At 36.7% G+C, this 27216-nt stretch overlaps 1 protein-coding gene and 1 pseudogene across 1 annotated transcript in view; one reads left to right on the top strand and one right to left on the bottom strand.

Moving 5' to 3' along the window:
* The window catches only part of SIK2 (salt inducible kinase 2), a 115645-nt gene that overhangs the window by 31044 nt on the left and 57385 nt on the right, over positions 1-27216 (top strand). The gene's annotated exons all lie outside the window — the stretch shown is intronic.
* LOC134375434 (M-phase phosphoprotein 6-like) lies at positions 634-1108 on the bottom strand (annotated as a pseudogene).

The raw sequence follows: 27216 nt of genomic DNA on the forward strand, positions 1-27216 counted from the left end.
TTGAAGATCAAGGGGTAAAAATTCTCTGATGAATACCGTTAAATGAAGGATATATAACATCCATCACACATCTGTTTCAAAAACAGCATGTGTTTTAGTCCGTTTTGTGTCGCTATAACAGAATTACCTGAGACTGGGTAATTTATAAAGAAGAAAAGTTTATTTGGCTTACGACTCTGGGACAGCTACATCTGGCATGGGCTCAGGCTGCTTCTACTCATGGCGGAAAGTGGCAGGCAGCCAGTGGGTACAAGCAGATCACATGGCAACAGGAAGCAAGAGAGAGAGAAGGTGCCAGGGTCTTTGTAAGCAACGAGCTCTTGCAGGAACTAATAGAGCTAGATCTCACTCATTAATCCCCCCTCCCCCAGGGAGAGCATTAATCCATTCATGAGGGATCCGCCCCCATGACTCAATCAGTTTCCAGTACTGCCACATTGGAGATCAAATTTCCACATGAGTTTTGGAGGGGACAACACATCCAAACTCCATCAGCATGTATCCAAAATTACATATTTCTTTACAAATAAACATTTTAGTATTAATAACTATAGAGACACCATCAGGATGAGTTCCCAAATATGCTGCTAACTTTTGCAAGGCATACCTGAGCTGTAACTAAAGGCATCCATTTTAGTCTTGGGGCATTAAGAACATCTTCTTTGTTTTAATCGGTTTTATGTCTTCATTTTCATCTTCTTTATAATTGGCACAGTCTCTCTTCTTCACATACTTTTTTCCAATTGTCCCCACCAAGGGTTTATATCTTCTCGCCATTTCAAATGACACATCAAGCTCCACTGTTTCATCTTCAACTTTGTCTTTGTTCTTAGCATACATCTGAAGCATTAATTTCTTCACTTTAGGATTAAATCCTCTGAATGACATACTTCCATAGAGAAGATCTTCACGTAATGAGAAACTTCGCTCTTCTGTTATGAAACTCATTCTGTTTAAGCTCTGGCAAATGCAAGTACCAGTGCTCATCACTAATGATTTTCTTTTCTTCCTCTTCTAGTTGCTTCTTGGTTTCCGAGTCCAGTCCCCTTTGCATGAACTTCACACGCATCAGGTTCTTGGACAACTTGGTCTTCTGCTTGGCCGCCATGCTGGCTCCAGCCTGGTGCTGCGCTCCAGCCTCAAACATACTATTTTAAAATCTTATTCCAATTATATTTTAACTCTGTTTCTTTGGGTGTGTTCTTCATTTGTTGAACTTGTTTTCTATCCTAAATGGGATTTACATTCCTGAAGAGTTTGCTCATTCTTTGATTGTATATGCATCTTTATCATTGAAATTCCTCATTATACTCTCTCCTTGCCTCTATTTAGGCAGCCTGCTTGGGAAGAAGGCTAAGGCCTGCCATTGGGTTTTCACTCAGGATTTTCAATGAAAGTAGAAGAGTGAGTAGAAAGTGTTTCTGGGCTAGGTATCCTGGTGGCTGTTCTACTGGGAAAGAATCCTTCCCTTTCCTGATAGGTGTCGTCAGTCACCCTGAACACTGCCCTAAGATCTAGTACACATTATTTCCTTCTGGGTCATATACTGCCAGGAATGTGTTATGTAAGGTATGAACGTGAACTGATTTGACTAGGTTGCACCCACCATGGTATTCCAACTAATACTGCTATTGATTGTCCCATGGCCCTTTTCTGTTCCTATATTCCATGTTTGGTCATGGAATAATGGTAGTTCTACTGCCATTTTTTGTATTTGTATTACCTCTTAAGGTCCATGTTGATTTTAGCCTGTGATTTTCTTCTTTAGTTTGATTTAGTCTGTTGAAGATCCCAAAATATTTCCAGTTTCTAGCCCATCAATTCCTTTTGTTCTCGTGTGATCATTAATTAACTAATAATTAATTTAAGGGCTCAGTCCCACAAGACTGCCCTTACTTCAGAAGACAGTCACAAGTAGCAGGTCCCCGGGTGCTGTGGGGTTTTTTTATTGTTGTTTTTGGTTTGTTTTTGGCAGCTGGCCAAACCCTTGACCTTGGTTTTATTAGCATTGCATTCTAACCAACTGAGCTAACTGGCCAGCCCGGGTGCTGTGGTTTGAATGCCCTCTCCAAACTCATTTGAAGCTTAATCTCCAATGTGTCAGTGTTGAGAGGCGAGGCCATTAGGAGGTAATTGGATGTGAGGGCTCTGCCCTCATGAATGGATTAATATATTCATGGATTAATAGATTAATGGATTAATAGGTTAGCAGGGGAGTAGAACTAGTGGCCACATAAGAAAAGGAAGAAAGACTCAAGCTAGTACATTAACATATTTATGTGCTCTTGCTGTGTGATGCCCTGTGCCACCTCAGGACTCTGCAGAGAATGCCCACTAGGAAGAAGGCCCTCACCAAATGCAATCCTTTGACCTTGGACTTCCTAGCCTCCAAAATTTTAAGAAATACATTCTTTTTCTTTATAAAACAGCCGGTTTCAGGTATTCTGTTATAAGCAACAGAAAATGGTCTAAGACACCAAGTTACCCACACTTGTGTCTTAGCTATAAAGTTGGGGGTTACCATGACTCCCCCATCATGTTCTATAATTCTCTGGAACAGCTCACAGAACTCAGGAAGATAGTTTATTTCCATTTACTGGTTTATTATAAAGGATACAACTCAGGAACAGCCAAATGGAAGGAATACATAGGGCAAGGTATGGGGAGTAGGTGCAGAGCTTCTGTGACCTCTCTGAGTGCACCACCCTCCCAGCACCTCAGTATGTCACCAACCTGGAACCTCTCCAGACTCTGACATTTAGAGCTTTTATGGAGGTTCCATTAGGTAGTCACAATTGATTAAATCATTGGCCAGTGGTGATTAACTCAATCTCTAGCCCTTTTCCCTCCCCAGAGGCCAGGAGATTGAAAGTTCCTACTCTCTAATCACATGGCTGGTTCCTCTAGCAACCAGCCACCATCAGGAGGCTATCTAGGGACTCACCCAGAGCCACCTCATTAGCATAAACTCTGATGTGGTTGAAAGGGGCTTGTTATGAATAATAAAAGATGCTCCTATGGCTCAAGAATTGCAAAGGTTTTAGAAGCTCTGTCTGTGACTGGAGACAAAGACCAAATATGTATTTCTTATTGTCACAACTTGAGAATTTCCTCACCCCTGTTATTACCAGGCAAAATTCTCCTCCTCTTTTGTAGCTCAGTTCAGATTTCATTTCATTTATGAGGTCTTTTCATCTGTCCTCTAGTTAAAAGAGGTCTTTCTTTCATTCACTTTCTCATGGTTTTGTATGTTTTAAAGTACTGTTACTGGTCTATATATCTTTCTTCTACTCTACTGTGATTTTCTTCAGGGCAGGATCTGTGCCTTATTCATTTTTTATGTCCTCAACAGCCAGTAAAGTGTATGGCACATAATAGGGACTCAGTTACTGAATGAATAAGACTTCTTTTGCTTTTAAAGTGTATTGTATTTAAAAATGTATTCAGATAGTCATTACAAATACATGAATAAATATTATTTTTCAGTACCTCCCTTGGCATTATACTAAGACAAAATATTTAACGTCTGCCACAGTGTCAAACAAATACAGAAGAATCCTTATTTTCCCAAAAGAAGCTAAGAAAAAGGGAACATTTTTTTCTAGCATATGGCCACAAGGCATCTATCTTGTTTTTTTAGTGACTGCTCTTAACATTTCTATTGCTTAAGCTTTATTATCATCATTGATTTTAGAAAACTTAAATTTGCTTGTAATGAGAAAAGTTCAGCTATATATTCACCTGTTGATCTATTTCTAATCTTATATTCTAAATATGCAATGTGTCTCATGCTGCAAAATATGAAGAAATCTGAACAAGAGGTAAAGTAAAAGACTCAAACTAATCATGAGGTTTGGCTTTCACGTTGTATGTATGAGGAATTTGATTTACAAATCTAACACAACTTTCTTAACTAACACTTAAAAGTTTTCTGGATCTCTTATTATTTATTTTAATTGCAATACAAATAGCATGGTTACAAAAATTAGAAACCCATAAAATTCGTTTTCATTTTCTGTTTCGATCCATTCATTCCTCCTTTACATATTTTCCTTCTTTTGAATTGAAGTGTGACTTATGTACAGTAAAGTACCATAAAGAGATCTTAAGTTGATAGCTTGATGAATTTTCTACATATGTATCCTCTTTTCTACATATGTATCTAGTGATCTCTTAGAATAAGAAATATACCATTTCTGTCACATCATTTTAGAAAGCTCCCTCATGTTCCCTTCCAGTCAGTATCCCCGCAAGAGTAGCCATTAGCTTTACCTCTGTCACCATAAATTACTTTGTCTGTTTTTTAATTTCAGATAAATGGAATAATACTCTTTTGTGTCTCCTTTCACTGAACATTATGAGATTCATTCATGTTATTACAAGTATAGGCAGTTTATTCTTTTTCATTGCTATTACATATTTTTGAGTTTACTTTTTCCTTCACAAAAGTAAAGGGATCTAAACCCATGACCTTGGTGTTATAAAGCTGCAATCTAACCAACTGAACTAACCAGCCAGCCTTAAAGTAATATATTTATTGAAGAAATGTTGGAAAATATATGAAAAGTAGGGGTGAAGGCAGGGAGAAAGGAGGAGAACTTTTGTGTTCAAGGACAAGTTTTGGGCTTTTTTTCTTCCCATTTTTATTCTTCATGTGTATACATAGTTTTCCATAGTTGGAATCTGATATATAAGTTTCTATGTATCTGTGTTTTATTACATAATATTTAAATATTTTTTGAGTCACTGAGTAAGGCCACTTGTCCTTCTGCTGCACCGCTGGCTGAAGTGACTAATGGGCTGGGATTTCATTTATTCATTTAGTAATTCAACAAATATTTGTTCAGCTCCTGCTGTGTGTCAAGCACTGTTCCAGTCACTGTACTAGGTGCAAAGAATATTAGAGCAGGGGACAAATCAGGCAAAGGCCCAGCTCTTATGGAGGTAACAATCTAGACTGGTGGAAGATGCACATTAAACAAGTAAATGTAAACAAGAAAACTTCAGGTAGCAACAAGTACTGTGAAGATAATACATGGATATGGAACAGCAGGAACTCTCATATACTGCTCACCAGTAGTATGTAATTTATTAATTAAAGTGAAAAACAGACATACCATGTGACCCAGCAATTTCACTGTATTTCATGTACATATAAACCAGGATGCACCTGAAAGAACATTCATAGCAGCATTGTTTTTTAATAGTTCAAAACTAAAAATGCAAAAATGTCCACTGACAGTAGAATGGATAAATACATTTTAGTAAATGGATAAATACATTGCAGTATAATCATACAGCAGGATATATACAGCAATAAAAACCAATGTACTACACTCAATATGAAGAACACATTCTATTTATATAAAATCAAAAAAATGTAAAAATTAAGCTGTGTTGTTTGGGACTACATACTTAGATAGTAAAATTGTTTTTTTTAAAAAAATGAAAAGCAATTACCATAAAAGTCAGGATGGGGTTACCTGTGGGGGAGGGGAGAAGTTGTGATTAGGAAGGGAGAGTGGGGAAAGTTTCACGTTCTCATTGTTGTCCTCCCATGGTAGGAGGGGCAAGCTAGCTCTCCCGGTCTTTTTTATATGAGCACTGATCCTTGAACAGTACCCTCTTGACTTAATCATCTCCCAAAGACCCTACTTTATAGTACTCTCACATTGTGGATTAGGTTTCAACATGAATTTTGGGAGGACAGAAACATTTAGACCATAGCATATGGTATATATTGCTATAACATTTATATATAGTAAATATATTTGTACATAAAACATTTGTATTTCATTATACATTTATATTTCCATAGACATAGGGAAAAGTTTAGAAAATATGAATCAAGCTGAGTACCATGGTTGTGTCTGAGGGGTGGGTTTATGGGGGCTTTCATTTGTACTTTGTGTGTTTTTGTGTTTGAATTTTTTTCCACAGTGAGCATGTACTGCTTGTACTGTTGGAAAAAATAAGTGTATATTCACTTGGAGAAACATGAGACATCTCCACAGTTCAGTTTAGAGACATTTTAGAGTGTAGATCTTTTGGAGAAAGTCCAAGTAGATAAGAGACTATGGCAAGTGTGTCTTATTGCTGGAATGTATGTCTCTTTACCAATTATGGTTTCCCAGTCAGTATGTTCTTGAATTGTTAGTCAGCAAAATGAGTAATTTTTACTCTTTCCTAAATTCTGTCAGGCTACACATATTTTATAATTGATATGTTATGTAGCTTGTCAGTTTCAGTGTTCTAGCGCCTATTATATTTCAGCATACCGTAGCTGGTTAGACTAGTGTTACATAGTTTTATTCTCTTTTCTGCGCATTTGTCTCTCCATCTGTGAGTACAGCATTTTGTTGATCCTTGCACATATTCCATGTATCTGTCTATACTCTGACTTTGAATCTGCTAATCAAACACTATACACTTTAGTTGGTGACCACTCTGTTCTAAAATGATACGTTGTTATTGCAAGTACGTAGTACATTATTTTCCCCAGACCAGGTAACTTCTTATCTACAAATGAAGGTAATCAACTGAAGATATTTGAATACTTGAAGTTTATAGTACTATAGTGGAAAAGTCACTCAACTGGATATCAGGAGACCCCTGTAATTATCCTACCTATATTATGTGCTTAGGTAGTTATGTCATCTACATGGGGCTAATAGTGCTTGCTTACTTACCTTGTTAGGTAACCTAACAAGGAGTGAACATTCATTTGTTCATGAAGATGAAGTAAGACAGTTTGTGAGCATATTTTCTAAAAGGATAATGTACAGTTCAGATATAGGTCTGTAGCCATACTTTTGTTTGTGCTAATTCGGAGTTTTTGTGAAGGGACAGGTGGTAGTCGGGTGTTATGGTGGGGATGGGAATGCGGAAGGAAGATGTTGCTAGTGCTTTTTTCAACATCACTTTCTCATGGCTAACCAGATCTTTTCTCCAGAACAGCTCTTTCATAATAAAAATTTTAATTGTCCTAGGAGCACTCGTAAGTGTTTGCACACGCTGGAGCTGATCTAGGGGATAAAGAGAGGCAAGGAAATGTAGTTCAGCAGCTTACTAATAAACACAAATTTGAGTTATATGCAAATATAATAGTATCTTCTCAGCATTAACTAGAAAAACGGTTCATTTGTTCTCAAAGCTTTATTGTTTGATTGTGATTGTGTAGATCTTTTCCCCATAAAACGTTGGGTTAGTAGATCTACATGCCTTGCATAAATATGCTAAATAGCTAAATTTTTTGGTTTTTATTTTTACGTATTTACTTTGCTCATTTTTCCTTTTTTTTTTTCCTGGCTGGTACAGGGATCCGAACCCTTGACATTGATGTTACAACACTGTAGTCTAACCAACTGGGCTAACTGACCAGCCCCATTTTAAAAATATTTATTGTGTATCCATTGCAGAATTTGTAATGATATAATGGTCTAGTAGAATTATAAGATCTTTGGCATAATTATTAGTTTGGGGAAAGTTAAGGCTAGGCATCAGCGTCTAAAAATATTATAATCATTTTGTTGATCATCTTAAACAGTCATTCTTAACCTCTTCCATTTTTTCTATTCATACCTGTAGGAATTCAAACAGTAAAATATAAATTTTTTGAATTGACTGTGTTGCTTGTTTTCCCCAAGTTACCCTATGTTTAAAATAAGGAAAATGCTTTTTATAAAGTTATATGAAGTAAATGGAAATAAAAATAATAGGCTTTTGAAGCAAGGTAGTGTTCAATAGAGCTAAACCAAAGTCAGCTCTACATTTATGTTTACTGAAAGTCCTAATAGTATGGATGGTCTCGGTAGGCATAAGTTTTCTAGAAATAGTATTGTTTCATTATGAGTTTCAACATAGAGGAAAAGTTGCATTTTCTGTCTTTGATTTTATGCATGAAAATAAAAATGAGTTTTACTGTTTCTAGTGAACCTCTTTTATCTAAGAGCACTTCTGACTTCAAATTAGATTTATAGTATTGACAGTCTTGCTGAGATGCTTAATACAAGTATTTCACATATACACAAGGAAGATTGTTCTTTAATTCACTAAAGTAAAATTAAAGGTAATTTAAATTTGAGTTATTAATGTAGTGATCTGTAGGAATTAGGTAGGCTCTGAGTTCTAATGGGAAACTTGCTTGTTTTTAATTTTAGTGTTTTTAAGATAAAATAATGTACTTACAGTTGATGTACATAAAGGTAATTGTTGTTTGTACATTCATTGTTTAAACATATGTATGTATGTATATGTAATATTTATCCCTTTTATTTATTCACTTATTTGTTTAACAGATATGCATTGAATACCTACACTGTGGCAGTCATTTCATTTTGGTTAATTTGCTTCAGTATAAATTGTGATTTTGGCTTTGTCAGTGGCAAATATATTATCCCAGCCAGGATAACTTTGCAGGTTCTGTAGTTTTCTTTTTGGTAGGCTGATGATTTTCTTTGGTGGATAGCTGGCAACAGGATCCAAATGGGCTGATGATATTAATGGAAGTAATTTGCTATTCCAAAAGCTTTACGTAAATGCTACATAAGAATAATTATTAGCTGTAACACAGATTCAATACAAATCTGTATCCCATATAACTTTATGTGATTGAATATAATACATGAATGCTGCTAAGATCTTATCTTTGTTTTTTCTTTTTGTATTTTTTAAATTTTTAATTGAAACATAATTGATTATATATATTTATGGGCTACAGATATGTGTTGATCAAATCAATATTATTAACATGTTCATCACTATAAATCACAATTATTCTTTGTTCCCCCCCTTACCCAATTACTCCCTGACCCACTTCCCCCTAACTTTTTAACATCTTTGCAGTCAGTCAGGACACTCATGTGGAAGGTGGAGGTAGAAGGAATGACAAATTGGTAGAGCAACAAAATCAATCAAATCTCCTAGTCTGCAATTTTTGGTGATAGATGGTATGTCATTAATATCATCTTAAGGCTCCCTTTTGACACACCACTCCAATTTTAAACAAGTTATCATGAAAAATATAGATATGAATATATAATCATGAAAAATATAGACGTGAATGAGGGTAACTTGAATTCATGTCACTGGGCATCTAATTAATATAAGTTCCTTGAGAAACAGAACCAAGCAGATTTAGATGTCCTTGATTAGAAAAGGTAATTCTAGAATTATTATTGATAATGCTAAAAACAGTAATATGGCCTTTATTGAATAATTACCATAAGCCTAGTACTTTGCTAATCACTTTGAATGTCTTGTCTCATTTAAACCTCACATAGGTGTATGTGTTATTGTTATCTTCATATAGATAAGGTAAAGGAGACCCCAAGTGGTAGAATAAATATGCTCATGGTAACACAGTTAATAAGTAGGAGTAATCTTGATTAAATGAAACCCTGGTGAGTCTTGATTAAAAAAAAACCATGCTCTTAACCATTACAATAGTGTTTCTCAATGAATATTTTGTAGACTATAAACATGGAAATTATATTGGGTAACTATATAAAAAGGTTCCTAGGTCCCATACCAGACCTACTGAATCAGATGCCTTGGGTATAGGATCCAGAGCTCTGCATTTTTAACAGGTTTCCCAAGGTGATTCCTTATGGATACTAAAATGTGAGAAGCGCCTCACTACACTATATTGCTACATAGTTTGAGTATGTAAAGACAGTTAATAAGTCTGGTGGGTAGGAGGATGAAGAACATTCCTGATATTGGGAATATGAATATATGAAATCATGGAAGCATGAATAAATTTTATTTGGACTGGCAATATTTTCAATATTGGAAAACATAGATTGTGATATAGAGGATTTGAAGGACTTAAAAGTCTAAATTATAGATTAGTCTAGTGCTTTAGAAAAGAAGTTATTTCCCAGTAGATTGAACAAAGTTGGGTGCTAATTTTTCCCGCTCCGTTAACACCTTGCTAACATATTTATCATAGGCTGAAACGTTGTTTTTCAGCTCTTTGTCTCTTTCATTAAAACATGTCCTTGAATACAGTTGTTGTGTCCGTCTCCTAGCCTATTCCCTGGTACATGCAGATACTTAATAAATGTCAAATTATCTCACCGTTTTTCTTTTAAAACGGTTGAAAGTCTCAAAGTAGACTGGAGTCCCTTCTAGGCCTGCTTTTAGCAGTTTGAGAGCTTTGAGCATCACCTAACTGTCTAGACCCACAGATCCCGGAGGAACTTCAAGATGTGACTTGGCTGGTACAAACCAACCACTACAGCTTTAACCCAACCTTAAATACCAAGTCTTGGGCTAGCCAGTTAGCTCAGTTGATTAGAGCATACTGATGTAACACCAAGGTCAAAGGTTCGGATCCCCCTACCAGCCAGCTGCTACACATACACAAAAAAGTTCACAAATGAATACTGAATCTTTCCACATGCCCTGGGAGGAAAATCTCTATGAAGACACAGCAGCCTCTCATTTGTCCTCCTCAGTGCTGGTAGAGGGCCTCAGTAACTTGACCCTCAGCCCTGGTACCAATTACCCTTTCCTTCAACCAGAAGGGTCACCCCAAAAGCAGGACAAAGGGGAAACCAAACAACAGTAGAGGTAGTGGGAAAAGACATTGTTACTTTGATTATGAAAAGACAATTTAGTTGGAGATTCTTCAATCACAGTATACATTGTAGAAATAACTTCAGACTTAAATTTGAATACTATCATTTATGGAATCACTCCAGAAACCATAAAGTGAGAAAAGCAGCCTGTTATTCTTCTTCCTCAGCTCAGAAATACTCTGCCCTGGTACCAACTACCCTTCCCTTGCACCAGCGTAATTGCTCCAATGACAAGAGAGAAAAGAGAGGATCCAACAAGAAGGGGAGTGGGAAAGGGAATTGGCATTTTCATATGAAAGAGTACTTCAGAGAGAGGCTTCTAAAATTGTGGTTTAAAAAAGGCTTGTCTTCCTCACAGGATGGAGATCAGATTGGATACAGACATGAGTGTACATATTGTCTTGGAGAGAAGCTAAGAACTTAAAATGGTGAGGAATGGTCACTTGTAGCAACAGGATGCATATTTATGCCAAAGAATCATATCAAGCGTAGATTTGATCCAGTTTCAGTGCTAGTACCAAAATGTTCCACCTGTAATTTTAGAATTTCTGTTGGGCAAGCTGGGAGGTATCTGTGATGTGAGTTGTCTTTTTCCCTTCTCATATCTCTTTCCTTCCCTTCCATTCTACGTTCTCTGTATAGTTTGAACGCCTCTTTAATTTCACTTTGCTTTATTCCATTTTATTGATTGGCCATTCTTTGGCATTTCTGTGTTTTAGAATTCTAATCAATATTAAGAGGGACCCATTATTAAGAATTCGAAGCAAAGACTGTATGGAAAGCAAAAATAGAAATTGTTTAGGTAAAACATGATTATGGTAAAGTATGTGTTAGTAAATATTTTTCTGCTCCATAACAATGATCTTATTATTTCCTCCTAAAGGAATTCCTGTTGTGTTATTTTAATTTTCAATACAAAATAAATATGTCTGAAGGGGAGGAAAAACTTTTAGTAGCTCCAAAGACTGGGTGAATCCTTATGGAAAAACAAAAAGAAAAAACACAGATGTCAGAGTTAAGTAGTTGATTTCCTTTTCTCTGCTATACATTTCTTTTGCTTGTTAAAATTTCTCATTATTACATGATCTCCTATGCTGTAGGTTTTTAATCTTTGCAAGATAGAATACTCCAAGATCTGAGTCATTATTATTCAAATAGTATTTGGCCATTATCAGGTTTTTTTTAGCCAAGATAGGTACTGTTTACCTGTCCCCCCCCCCCCTGCTTTTTAAACTTATTTCTTGACTCAGTTTTATGATGTCATCACTTATATCCTGTTTATAGTTCTCTCTACATAAAAACCAAATTATGAGTTATTTCAAATAAAGGTAAATTCTTTAATACTGTGCTTTGTTTAATCAGTATAAAATAACTTTTTTAAATGTTTTACAATTCTAAGATCCTTTTTGTTTAATCAGTATAAAATAACTTTTTTAAATGTTTTACAATTCTAAGACAGACATCTCAAGTAGCTTTTAAATTAGTTCTCCACACCTAAATGCAAGTGAGAATTATACATTTTTCTGCTTGTCATCAACTGCCTCTTCTCCTCATCTTAACCATGTTTCACTAGCTGTGTCCATCTGTTGTGTCTTATTAAGAATCTGTACACCCATCAGCTTCACACTTTTAATGTATTATACAAAAGCTTCATGGAGACTGTGACTGTGCTTTACATGAGGTGAAATTTCCCTCCCCAGGTAGGAACTAGTTTTATTTTTCACTAAAGATGTAGACATTTTAGAAGATAATTATGAATATGAAATCTCATTTCAGAATACATTACAATCATTTAATTGAGAGAAAATTTAATCAGAATATTTAAAGCCTTATTCTGCATTGCAGCAATTTATCAGGTTTATTAGTGTACACTTTAAATATATATAAATAACTTATCAGAAATAGAATTTTTAAATTTTTTTACTTAAATATTTAAATTAAAAAAATTTTTTTCCTCTTTCTTTGATCATCTTATCTACTGGTAAAATATGAAATGTTAAACTTTGTCAAGGATATCAGTAATTTTTTTATTTCAGTTTTTTAGATTAATTATTGCTTAAAATCTGTGTGCAGAATCTGCTGCAGTTTGGGCTGTGTATAACAGAGGCTTTTGATGACAGTAATGATAGCAATGATGTTATTGAATGAACAATAGCCTTGCTCATGCTAGGTGGAGGTCTTTTCTTTGTGGTCCCATAATGGCCTGTACATTCCTCTCAATGCTGTACTTGCTGTTTTATAATTATATGTTTATAGTTCTGTCTCCCCACTAGGCTAAACTCCTTGGGGGCAAAGAGTGTTTCTTATACATATTTGTATCATCGGTACCTGGCAGAGTGCTTAGCCCACGGCATATTCTGTAAATGTTTGTTAAGGGATTGGGAAAATTGACTTTCTAACATTGATAATTACTGTTTTTGAACTAAGATTGCCTTTCCTTGGACTGAGATGGCCAAAAGTATATTTATAGTGCTTTTAACCATTTCTCTGTTAATAATGGTTCTGGTTATTTATTTACTAGGGAATGTGTTATTTTTCAATTTACCAAGAAGTTTCAGCATCCTAAATGTATTCATTTACAGATAATTTTGTTCAGTTATCAAGTGCTGATAGGCCTTAGCATAAGTATACTTATGTCCTGGTTATTACGTGACTTTAAGCTAGTTTGTTACCCATTCTCCATAAGTAAAATTCACCAGTTCCTGTTTTACCATTCCATGAAGATAACTAACATAGTAGTTATGACCATTTTTTATCTCTTTTTAGAGAAACTCATTGAGGTTAATGGAAAGAAACAGGGACAAGTTACTCATATTGCATAATAATCCACTCAGTTTGTTTCTGAAATGTCTGATCTGAAATTTTGTTTTACATTTTGCCTTTCAAATAATATGTGATGCTTACTGATAGTGATTTGAGCATTCCAAATAAAATAAAATAATCATGCTATGAAATTCTGACTTGAGTTGTTAGTAAGCTAGTTGCCCAATTCCCACTCAGTTTTCTGACTTAACTTTTCTCAGAAACTTCTATTCCTCCCTTAATGTAATATCATCACACATAATTACATTCTTAAACTCTAAACCAGATGTTTAGCTAATTCAAATTCTCATTGAGAGAGAAATAGAAACCCTTTAAAAGGACTTTCCTATTATTTTAATCTGAAGGTAGAAAAGGAAACCTCAGTGTCCTTTTTGTTTTCCAGTAGCCTTAGAATAAATTTATGTGAATATTTATCGAGCATCATTTTACTTAATGTCGTGGACTACAAGTTGAATAAGGTGCTTTTTGCTTTCAAGTATCTCGTAGTAAATAAGATATATTGATTTAAGAATAACAGGGCTTAAAGAGCAAGGCAGGATTTTTTAAATAAGATGGCATTTGAGTTGGAACTTGAAGGACTATTGAAAGCATGTGGTCTGCATGACTGATACCTTTGTCCTTTTTTGTGTGTGTGTGACCGTGGTCAGCCAGTGAGCGAACCGGCCATCCCTATATAGGATCTGAACCCACAGCAGGAGCGCTGCTGCGCTCCCAGCGCCGCACTCTCCCGAGTGAGCCACGGGGTCGGCCCATGACTGATACCTTTGAATAGTACTTGGATTGCTGCTACCCGTGCTAGTAAACTCTCATTTTGAATACTGTTGCTGACTTTGTAGTACTTAAAGTTAGTTTTCACATCTCTACTCTGATTCATTCATATGCTGATTTAGAATATATTGCTATTGCTACATATCTACTACTCCTACAAGGATAAAAGAATTTAGTGTGTGGAGGTAAATTTCAGATGAAGCTGACAGTAGGAGCTAATCTGCAGAATTAGAAAACTATGAGGTTTATGGAGAACAAAACAGTTCAGGTTGACTGGAGCAAATGGGAGTGGAGAGGTGGATAGTAGGAGGAGATAGTAATAGGAAGAGAGAATAAGGGTATAAAACGAGGACTGAAACTATGTATTATGAAGCTTCTGTATACTAACTAGGCTAAGAAGTAACATGGGCTTAATTAATGCCATAGGCATGGAAGAGCTAGTGAAAATTTTAAATACTTTTAAAGGAATGACATATTCAGAGTTCTGCTTTAGAAAGATGAATTTGTATTGGAACTGGGAGACACTACAGCCATAGTGATTACCTTGACGAATATTGCAGTAACCCAAGTGAAATGTAATCAGGACTAACTTGGGGTAATATCAATGGAATTCAGTTGGAGAAGAGGGAGTAGAAGAAAGAGGTACCAGATGGGAGAGAGATTGCAGAGAGAAAATGTCAAGCCCTGGCATTCTTTCCAAAAGCAAAAGAATAAATGAAAGATAGAAATGTGTCAAGAAAGCATTTGAAAATCTAATGCTTGATCCAGATACCTTTTTGCTATCTGTAGAACATCTTTGACACTTAGATGATTTGTTCTCTTTTAATGGCCAGTTTGTTTGATGCTGATTACATGATCAATTTTTTTCATGTTTTACTTATTTTTATAGTCTTCTTTAAGTTTTACTATCATTGGAGCCATTCTTTAGTCTCTCATCTGTTATTGTTGGCCCCTTTTAATTTGCCATCTCAGTCCAAGTTGACTTTCACCTTTCTGTCTATCCCCATGTGTTCTAGACTGGACTTGTTAAATAGCAGAGCACACACTCAACCCAGCTCCTGTGAAGGGAAACACAGTGTGTTACAGAGGTATATCATGGTAATTCAAGGGTGAGAAATGCAGTTTAGCTAAGCATCATGGGAACAAGAAAGCTAAAATATGTCTTTTTCTTAAAGGAGCAGTCTTGTTCTTTCTAATGGCTTCTCTGTGTCTTGCTCCACATCTCTTTATCCCTCATCTCTCTCCTAGCTGGCTTCTTCTGTCTGCTTATTCCTTTTGCAATGGTTCATACGAGTTCTCTGTTTTTATATCCTATTTCAGCTCAGTTCCTCATGACTAACTGGCAGCTTTCCTCTTTGTTTCTCATTTTCCCAAGAGAGGGAATCTGATTCACCCAATTCACTTTGCAGTCCAAGTCATAGTATCCTTTCTGATCCAGCAACATTTTAGCTATGAGTAATAAAAACCTGACTCAAATTGGCTTAGAAATGAGGAAATGTGTTGTCTCCTAGAACAGAAAGTTCAGAGGAAGGGCAGCCGTTACAGTTGGCTGCTTGGAGACTCACCAGTGTTGTCGAGAACCCCAGGTTCCTTGCATCCCTTCACTCTGCCATCCTCAGTATTAGCTTTAGTCTCAGTAAAATGGCTACAGCGATTCCAGGCATCACATCCAGAGATAACAATATTCAGAGAAGGAAGTGGCCATTTCTTTCTGTGGCTTTTTCGTAGGAGTGAGAATTTTTTTTCAAAAATCTGCCCTGAATTGAACACATTTCCCCACACGTTCTGGTGGCTGGATTTGCAGTTAGAGATTTGTTTGGGTTGATAAGCTCTGTTGGTGAGAGAGAGAAGCCACCAGAATACACTACTCCTAAACCTATCACTGGCAACGGGAATGGGACTACCCTGAGACTAAATCAGGCCCCTCTCTGGAGTTGGGATCGATGTCATTTTCCTCTGTGGCAAATGAAGCCTTATATCTGGAGGGTGGAAGGGAATGGTAGTCTATTGATGGGGACCCAAAAGACTCCTTCTGTTCAAAGGCATATGTCTGTATACATTGGTATAAACTTTTCTTTTTTTTTTTTTTTGTCTTTGTCGTGACCGGCACTCAGCCAGTGAGTGCACCGGCCATTCCTATATAGGATCCGAACCCGCGGCGGGAGCATCGCTGTGCTCCCAGCGCCGCACTCTCCCGAGTGCACCATGGGCTCGGCCCTAAACTTTTCTTTTAAAATGAAAATTACTGTGAGAATTTTACCTGAAGAAATTTGGCATTCTATCAGGATGAAAGACAGTTCACTACAATTATATTTGGATCAGGTATGTACATAAATAGTATACACTACATATTTAGTATGTATATATGGTATATAGTATACACATGGTATAAAATAAGGCTGCTTTATGCTATGAGCAAGGATTCCCCAGAAGGACATGGCAGACAGGTACCCTGAAATGGATCTGTTATACACCTCTTTTGGATCCATCTTCTGAATTCTTACAGACACAGCCCTTCCTCAGAAGTCTTCAGTGATGAATACATTGGTTTCAGTGAATAGTGCTTCTTAGTATTTGCCATAAAAAATATTGAGTAGTCAGTCACATGAAATCTTTGCAAAGTGTGGAATATCATTTAGGGAAGGTTCCATTGTGAATGAACATAACCATATTAGATTATAGGACCAGTAATGACATACTTTCCAGAACTTGAACCTAATAGATTTAATATTCAGTCTGTGTTATCTAATATGGTTTCAGGATTAATTTCTAGTAAGGAGTGTCACACTTCACCTTGGCGTTATCTTCCTGAGTTTGCACATACCAGTTATTAAGATGAATCTAAAAGTATTGAGATCTGCTCTCTCTCTCTGCTTGGTACAGTATGTAAGCAAAAGATTTAAAATCAAACATCTCTGATGGACAAGATTATTTGTGGATCAAAAGAAAAACTAGAGTCAGAAGCCCAGAAAGACTCTTCTTTTAAAAGATATGCCAACACACTTACCTGCAGTTTGAGATTGATTGATTTCTTAACAAACCTGGTTGGTAAGAAAGAGAAGCCACAGAATGAGGAAGATGAATGGGAAAAGGAAGCAGCAAGGGCACCAAAGATAATTGTCTTCTTTTCAGTTTTACCTAGAGCCCTGATGGTTACTTTTGAAAATGGTCCTACATACTTCTACAGGCCAGTATTTTCTACAGCATGTTCCTCAAAAGCAAGTCCTTGACCTGCTCCTTGGAAAAGTGTTCTATAGTCACAAATAGTGGGAAACATTAAATCCTTCTACTGGAGATTTACACTACACATTAGTAAAGTAGACTCTGAGAATTTTTGTAGTAAATAACACAAACTTCTTTAATCCTGTGTTTTCCAAACTTTCTTAATGACCAAGACTCTCTTTTCACATATATCTGTTAACATCTTGCAGAGCACACTGGGGGAACTGCTGAGGTCAGAGAGGAGTGTTCCAGAGCAGAGGAGTAACATTATAAAAGCAGCATTTTAGTAAAAGTAATCTAGTAGTATATAGGATTGGACATAGACAAGATTAGAAGCATAAAATCCTGTTTGGAAGCTGTTGGAATAATTTGGTACAAAGAAGATGTCACAGATGGAATAATAGGAAATATTTATTCATTCATCATTTCAACAAATATTTATTGAGCCTTAATTATATGCTGAGCATTGTTATAGATTCAGGGGATACAGGAAAAAAAAAGTTCAAAACCCTTGTCCTCATGGAGCTTATTTACATCCTAAGTGAAGGAGAAATATACTCTGGTTTCTCTTCAGATCGTATAAATCTTTCGCCTTTTACTAAAGAAATACAATAAACAAACAAGTATACAAAATGACAAGTGGCGAAGAGTGCTAAAAAGAGAAATAAAGTAGCTTAAAGGTAAAATCTCCAGGTCAGTGGGTAGAAGGAGACCTTTCTGATGAGTGAACATTGAAGCAGAGACCTGAATTGTTAGGAAGAAAGAAAGAAAAAAAATCTAAGCATAGAGAACAGCAATGTAAAGGCTTTGAAGTAGGACCCCAGTGTGGCTAGAGCAGAGTGAGGTGCAGGGTGATAAGAAATGGTGGGCAGGGAGGCATGGGAAGGGACAGGGAATGGCTGAGATCACATGGGGCCTAACAGACCATGGTAAGGACTTGAGGGGTTTTACTGAATGAGACTGGAAGCCATTGGGAGTTTGAGTGGGGGAGTGACAAGGTGAGCCTTAGTTTTTCATTGGGTCACTCTGACTTCTGTTTGGAAGTCATACTGAAATGGAGCCGGAGTGGAGACAGGGAGATTGGGTAGGACCATTGCCACAGTCCTGGCGAAGTTGATGGGGGTTTAGACTCAGAAGGTAGTGGTGCAGGTGGTAGTAAGCAGTCACCTTCAGGATAAATTTTGAAGGTAAGAATTGATAGAAATTGATGACACCATGAACCAAGGGTTACTTTGAGTGTTTAATCCTAATTGATCTTCACAAAAACCTTTTGAAGTAGATACGGTTAATATCTCTCTTTTACAGTTGAGGAGACCAAAGCACAGAAAAGTAGCTTGCCCAAGGTCATACAGCTAATAAATGATAGCACTGGATTCAAAACCCAGGCATTGTAACCCCAGAGCCTGTGCTCTAACAATTATGCATCCCCTCCCCTCTCCCCCACCCTCAAGGAGGAAGTAAGGGAAACCCTAGGCCAGGGCCAGGTCTCTGTTAACTCTGGCAAACACCATTTAATGCCTTCTGCCTTCCACCTTCCATCCAGTATGTGTGCAATTCCTAAGAAATAAAATCTAAGTTCCTCTTCTTTAATCAGCTTATGAAGTGTTAGAGCTAGTCCTTTTCTTTGTTTTTCTGCAAAACTGTTTTTTTTTTTTTTTTTAAAGATGACCGGTAAGGGGATCTCAACCCTTGGCTTGGTGTTGTCAGCACCACGCTCAGCCAGTGAGCAAACCGGCCATCCCTATATAGGATCCGAACCCATGGCCTTGGTGTTATCAGCACTGCACTCTACCGAGTGAGCCACCGGCCGGCCCCTGCAAAACTGTTTTTGAAAGACTTTCAAAGTTTCTTGGAGGAAATCATGTCTTCTGGCTATTTTCCACCACAGGAGAAGTTTGGGGCAGCATAAACTGGTACTGGGCAGACTAGAGTGTGGAAGAGATGGGATAAGAGCCAGGTGACATGCTTCCCTGCCTTTTATGCTATATTGTTGAGTAAAATATGCAGGAAGATTTGTCTAGTCTTGTAGAGGGGATATAGTCTCAGCAGGGCTTTGTGGCAGATGAACAAATAAAACTATTCTTGCCTAAGAAAACATTAAAAGAAAAAAAGCCAAGGACTCTTTTGGGGTTAATTCTGACAGTTTTTTGAAACATTATCCCCCTACCCCACTCCCCATATCCTTCCTGTTAGAGATGGGAAAGCAGTCAGGGTGAAAACCTGCCTTTTGTTTCTCTGCTCACGATGGCCTAACTACCCTGACTCCAATGGGTATAGTTGGAACAGAAGAATTCTTACTACTGCTGATCACATTACCCTTATCTTTTCCTTTTCCCCCTTTAGCTTGGGGGCTTTAGAGCACTTTCTGGAAGGGAAGAAATAGTCTGAAGAATTTACACATTTGATATGTAAGCAAAGCTGAATTTTAAGTCTTCATTCAGGAATATGTATTAAGATTAAGGAATGGGTGTAAGACTTGGTAGAGGGAGAAAGTGGGTTTGGTTAAATGGATCTTTTATGGCCCTATGATCTATCCTTGAAAGTTTGAAAAGTGGAAAGATCATTTTGTTACATTTCCCCATTCTTGTTTTTAATAGAACAACAAATCCCAAGCCCTACAAATGGCTTGTGTTGAACTCTTACATTTGAGTTAAAGATTGTTAAACATGAAGGAAAAAAAAAAAAAAAGAATTTACACATTTGAGATATTTTTTTCCAGTTGCAGTGGTGCTAATCTAACCAAACAAATCAAGGATAAATTAAATCTCTTCCACAGTCCCACAGTCCACTGAACTCTGCTTCTAAAATAGTAGACTTGGGAGAGTGTTTGAATTAAGGAAGAAACGAATAGATCCAGATGCTGTGGCAATTTGATAGGATTCAGTGATGTATGAGGGGTTCCATGAGGCAGGTATAGACAAGGATGGAATGGAATGATCAGAATAAGGCCAGAGTGGGTGGGAAATATTAGAATTAAGATTTAGAAATGGCAGTGGACCATTATGCCTACTGTTCTGTTTTTCATAGACTTTGGTTTTCCTAATGCTGCTCTCTAGGTTACTAGACCAGCATGAAGAGTCAGAACCCTGGAGAGTTCCAAACAGCAGGGCAGGGGAAGCTTTAAAATGTCAATGTGACTACTGCACTGGCATGATGTAAACAGGATGAAGGCTTTTATAAACGATGCTGAAGCAAGCCTCTTGTTTGCTTTCTATTGGAATTTCCAAGGTTTAAAAGGCTGGCACCTCTACTTCCCCCAAAACTCATGGAGATCTTGGAGGGGCTAGAGATTTCAGTCCTCCTTGGGGAATGAGTGCAAAGTCATCATAGTTGCAATGGGGTTTGTGTTAAATTCTAATGTTACAGAGGGACGTGGTAGTTCCTTTCAAGAACTGTGCTTTCTCCCAAGGCCTCTCCTCAAGGTTTGGTATTGCTTCTCTTTGTTATTTCCTGACCTGTTACAAAATTCATTGAAATCTTTGGTGGGGTTGGAAGGGTGGATTTGCATAAGTCTGTGCTTATTGTTTTCTGGTAAGCGCTTATGTTTGTAACTGAAAGATAAAAAATGATACTCTGTATTGAAAGTGGTTTGTAAGAGCTGAAGGAAGTTCAGGATGTTGCCAACAACAACAGACTTGCAGTAAAATTAAGTTTAGACTGCCTCTACTCTTTACCTCCTCCAATTTCAGTAATCTTGCTTTGTTTCGTGGTACTAAAAAAATTCCAACACTTAATTTTCCATTGTTGTCATCTCTTTCTCCTGAGTTTTAGGGTATGCTCATGGTTTTTACATCAGATTAATAAATTTCGGATGGTTCAATTAAAACTTCACCTAACTTAAAAAAATTTTTTTAACCAATCTGCATTTATGATGTCATATCAGGCTAAACATAGGAACCTTGAATATAAATTTTAGGAAATACCTAACCAGCAAATCCTGGGAGTAATAATAGCAAAGGGCAGAAAATTATATGAAAATAGAACTTACTACAGAGAAATAGTCAAGACATATTTACACTCTGTGTTACAGTTCCAAGATGTAGTCATCATCTTTTTATAGTATTTCAGAGAACAGGGAGTTAGAGTAAAACTTCTGAATAGCTAACTGATTTGTGGTGCCAAAAATAAATACAGTTCTTAAAAGGTGTGTAATGACAAGGAGTATCCAGGATTACATTAGCTTTCCAATCAGATTTTCAGGTATAAGAAAAGTTAGATTTAGTTATGGATAATAATTGCAAGGATTAGCACGAAATATACAAGTTTCAAAAATGATATTGATTAATGGCTTTTGTTGGTAATCTTAATAAAAACATATTTATTATCTTTTTAAATGATGAGGTAGACCCAGTTTGTGGTTGTGGTCTGAGTTTGGACTAAGACTTAAAATTTGTAGTTCACACCACATACCTCAAAACATCAAGAAGCTAACTTCAGGAAAGTTTTCAGGGGTACTGAATAGGGGAGGGGAATTGTATCCTGAGTTTGAATTTGTGGTGATGAAATTATAAGTGAAAACACTACAGAATATGACAAAATAAAGGACAATCAGATGTCAGAGATAACTATAAGTAGAATATGGTAGGAATGAGGAAGTTATAGAGCAAACCAGTAAATAATGAGTTCCATTTGGAACTTGTTGAGTATAAAAGATTGGGGTGATATCCAGTGGAAATGTTCACGGCAAAGTTGGAAATTTTATTCGTTCAACAAGTATTTATGGAGTGCTAGAGATAAGTCTTTTTTTTTTTTCAAACATTTGATCAGAATGAGGTTAGTACAGATTTCTTTCTTCCTCCCGTAACCCCACAACACGGTCCCCAGATGTATTTTCTTAAGGAATGCAACTAACTATGTAGATAGACTTTAGTTGCTTTTTACCACCTTTGTGTTTCATCTTAATCACAAATAGATGGTTTCCAAACTCAAAAGCTGGTTTTAGTGTTTTTTAAAAAAATTATTCTCCGTGTTAATGTACTAGAAAATATTGAAGTGTGCGGTTTGAGTGGGTGAATTGTATGTTGTGCTAAGTATATGAGTATTTCAATAAACCTGTGAAAAAATTATTCTTTGCTGCTACACATTTCCAGGTAATGTTGTCTTCAGATCACTGGGAAAAGGCCATAGTTCTCTATCAATGGTGTATCTTGTGACATACAAATAAATTGCATTGGATTTGAAGGAAAGGAGAGTAGATGCCAATTAATTTTTAGAATGAAGTTTCAAGCTAGTTTTTAGAATATAGAAAATGTACGTATTTTTTCTTTATTGTGTTCAACGAATATTTAGTACCTGTTCTACCCAGTCAGAGGAGTCAGGAAAGGCTTCTTTAATGAGATGATACTCTGAGATGAGTCTTGAAGGATGAGTAGGAATTAGTACAGTGAGGAGGGATAGATATTCAGAGGGAACAGCATGTGCAAGGGCTTCATGTGGGGACCTGCACTTAGCTTGGAATTGCTAAAGTGGTGGGCGTGTGGGTGAGAGAGAGAGAGATCCTTCCATGTAAATACATAAAGATTCAGCACATCTTTAACGGCTTTATAGTATTACATAGTATGCTTATATGCCGTGATTTATTTAACCATTCCTCTATTGATGGACTTTTAGATTGTTTCTAGGTTTTGGCTATTTCAAATAATATTTCACTTACCATCGTTGTACATATGTCCTTGCAAACTTATGAAGGTAATTCTGTGTCAAAGTTTAGGGTTTGGTTTTGGTAGTCACTCTTGATGAATTTGAGTCACACTTCATTATATATTGCATAGTTTTTAAGTCTTCAACTACTTTGATTAAATCAAAAATGTTTTCAGTTTCAGATCATGTAGGGTCTTGTTAGGTCATGGTAACAACTTTGGCTTTTACTCTGAGTGATATGGAAAGCCATTGGAGGATTGTGTATGGAGGACTGACATGATATATCAGCACCGCACTCTCCTGTTTTTTGTTTTTGTTTTTTTTTTTTTTAAAGATGACCGGTAAGGGGATCTTAACCCTTGACTTGGTGTGGTCAGCACCACGCTCACCCAGTGAGCGAACCGGCCATCCGTATATGGGATCCGAACCCGGGGCCTCGGTGTTATCAGCACCGCACTCTCCCGAGTGAGCCACGGGCCTGCCCGACATGATATAAACTTTTCTAAAGATCTCTCAGGCTACTGTGTCAAGGATGAAAGACAAGGAGGCAAATATAAAAGTGGGTAAACTAATTAAACTATTTTACTAGTTCAGGCAAGGAATAATGGTGGCTTCCACTTGAGAGGGTGTGATGGGGTTCAAGAAAAATAGTGGGATTCTGGACATATGTCAAAGTTAGAGTTGATAGGATTTACTCATGGATTACATGTGGAGAGAGAAAAGGCTATCAAGATTAATTCTAAGATTATAGTGGCCTTTTACCGAGTTGGGAGTACTGGGGGAGGTGAAAGCTTGGGAGAGATGATCAAGAGATTTGTTTGGGGCATGTTAAATTTGAGGTGTATAGTAGATATCCAGGTGGAATTGGTGAGTCAGTAGTTGATAGATGCAGCTAGAGATCAGGATGTCCAATATTTTATTAATGAATGAATGAATGTTTGCTAGATAAATCAAGAAGGAAACAAATAAACAAAAGTTTGAAAGACAACAAGAACTCCTTTAATATACATACATACGTGGTTCCTTTCTGCTTCCAGGCAGGTCTTGTTTTGACTAGAATAGAAATAAACTGATAAGAGTTTGGAGAAAGTGAGAGATATAAAGGAAATACATTTATATGTGTATATTTATTTCTTTCAGAATCTACCTGAGAGACATGACCTCAGAAAAATTGTTGCTATTAATAATTGTGTAGAGATATTAGAACTTTATGGAATTGCTCTGTTTCATCAAAATTATTATAAAGAAAACCTCTTCATTTTGACTTCCATATAAAATTAGAAATGTTATCCCACACCAAAAAATACTAATAATTTGAGTTGAAACCTCTTGGTAAACAAGCTATTAAGTTGTTAATCTTCAGCTGTATTCTGACTATGGTAATTTACCCAGTATTTAGACTTTATAGTCTTTAGGCCCTGACTTTGGTTTTCCTTTTGAATGTACCTGATCTTGGCTATCCCTTTCTCACTGACCATAGATGACATTTCCAAACCCTGTACCACATTCTCAGCTCCTAAAGCTTTTATGTTTTATCTATGTGTTATGGGATGCCATATTTGATAAAACTTTATGCTATTCATGACACAAACTGCGCCCTAATTATAGTAGTTTAAAATACTGTGAATTAAATCTTTGTCATACCCTCTGCATGATGTAATTTTCTTCAGGAAACATTATAAAGCCAGAAACTCACTGCATGTGAATTATAAATCCATGCTGTCACTGACTATTTAATCCTGTAGATTTCAGAGGATCAAATCCAAAGATATAGACAGATCTCACTGGCTTTTCCAACTTGTTTGGTTAATAGACTATATAAGAGCTTAATGGTTCACAAATATTTGAATAGCACAAAAAGTATTCTGTTTGAACCGTTGGTAATATTAGTGTATGGATGGACTTTAAATTAAGAATAGAGCAAGTGCAGAATTTCCCCAAGGCTTTTGCTTTAACTCCTCTTGGATTTGCACAGTTCTTAAAGGCCTAGTATTATGAGATATGTTAAACTCTAATAGAATATTTTGTATTTAACTATGAGATGCTTATGCCTAAGATATTTATTAAACTTTAAGTGGCAATTTTTTAAAGCACACAATCAAAATTATAAAGGAGTCAAAATTTATTTTTGATTAACATTCTTATAATAATTGGATAGTTAAGCAGTGATTAGATTTAGCTTGTCTTAACAGATTTCTGGAAAGCAGAATGGGTTTACCATTAAATTATTTTTTTCCTTCCACTAGAAGAGGAAGGAACAAGAAGATGGAAAAGATTGTTTAGAAACATAGGTCAGAGATTGAGAAGCTGCTAGCTAAACAGCAACAGGAAAGCAGTCAGAAAACTCTTGCTGTGAAATTAGTAGAAACAACACCTGTAAAAGGATACAGGGACTTTTAATGTCTCTCACATCATAGAACCATGTTTGAACTTCCGGAATTCTAGAGCTTTGAGATAAGGACACAGAGTGAAACACTTTTGAATCTCTGTTGATTCAACCACTATTAGTTTAAACTCAGTCTTTAACAAAATTCACGGATTAGTGAGAAAGATACCAAACTGTGTCTTAGAGTGTGGTTTGTTTATTTATTTATTTATTTATTTTACATTCTAAGATGCTGCAGAGCAGTTGGGGGGAGGGGGAGAGGAAAAGAGGGAGGGAGATAGGATGGGAGGAAGAGGAAGGGGGGCATGATCAAGGCCCGTGTCACCCTCGTCATTCTGACAGGAGAGCCCATGGGGCTTCCAACAGTGGCCCCACCATGGCTTGGCTGGATATGGACTTCTGGGGGGTGTGGCTGAGGCCCTCGGCACCCCCCCGCCTCTGCAACCTGGGAGCCCCAGCGCCTGAGTGCTGTATTTTAAACTTGCCTTTATGTGAAACTTTCCATGTCAACAGTACATGGTGATAGTGTATGAGGGTACTTAACAAACTTTGTGGAAAAATCAAATTAAAAGATGATAGCACTCTTTCCTTGAACTTTTTAAAGTACCCTTATATTTGGTTTTCCTAAGAGTAGTGATTAGAAACCCATACTAATCTCTTTCCTGGTTAACCACACCTGTGACATAAGACTAACAACTTAAACCACCTGCAGACATCATTAAATGTAAGGGTTGGGTCTGCAAACCCAGCTCTGTGATGTCATGTCCTTTTGCTGAATATTAATCTTTTAAAGGCCACAGAAGAAAGCCTTGCTCAAGACTATACCTGTTCCTCTGTTATTTGGGGTTATCATCACTGAGTTCTTAAGACCAGTAGGTTTCATAAGCATTGCCAGTTTATTTTTCTGCTGTTAAAATATTTATTAAATAGCTACGTGGTTATGGGGTTTTATATCCATTTTTTCATTTAATTGTATTTCTGTCACTCTGAGTACTCTTGTTTTGGCACACTACTACTAGCTTTGTGAAATGTCAGATCTTGTTTTCTGAAACTACCATAAGTGGAGATAAAGGATCTCCTGTCTGTGTTAGACCCCTGAATACTGCCCAAACTGGAACCATTTACTTTTGTCTTTTCTGTGGGCCCCTTGGATTTGATCTGTTTTCTTTTGGCTTCTAGCAATCAATCAGTCAATTCCCACCTAGGATTCTGTACTTTCAGACTCACTGCTGAATGAGAAGCAGTTTCAGAGCTGCCATCCCAATACATCTACCTTCTCTGCAGTCCTAAAACAAGTGCCTTAAGGACTTTTGTACTAGAAATTACACGGTAAGAGCTGAGATAAAAAATAAACCAAGGGGAAATTTGATGTCACATACAAAGTTGATATCCATCGAAGTATTAATACTGAGTTTAAAAGCCACCTTAGAGGTTATGTAATCATATATATTTAGAAATTGAGGCCTATAAAGATTAAGTGATTTGCCCAAGACAGAGTTTTTAACATGAGTCTCTATTGGTTTAGAGCTGTCTTCTTTAATTAGTCCCTTGACTTAGGAGTTAGCCATACCTACCCCTCTATCCCTTTTATCTTCATTTGTTTCTGGAATTGAATCATAATTGGTTCTTTAGAACTCTAGCTAATCAGTTGTCCCCCTTCCCCAGCATTGAACCTGGAAATAGGAAGCCATGGATAAGTCTGGATGCTAATAGTGGGTAAACTGGCTTGGAAAAAGTGCTAAAGCGACTTCCTTCTGAGAGGAAATTTCAGATTAGTCTTTACTACATCATCTT

Source organism: Cynocephalus volans, chromosome 4, assembly GCF_027409185.1.
Source record: "Cynocephalus volans isolate mCynVol1 chromosome 4, mCynVol1.pri, whole genome shotgun sequence".
NCBI lineage: Eukaryota > Metazoa > Chordata > Mammalia > Dermoptera > Cynocephalidae > Cynocephalus > Cynocephalus volans.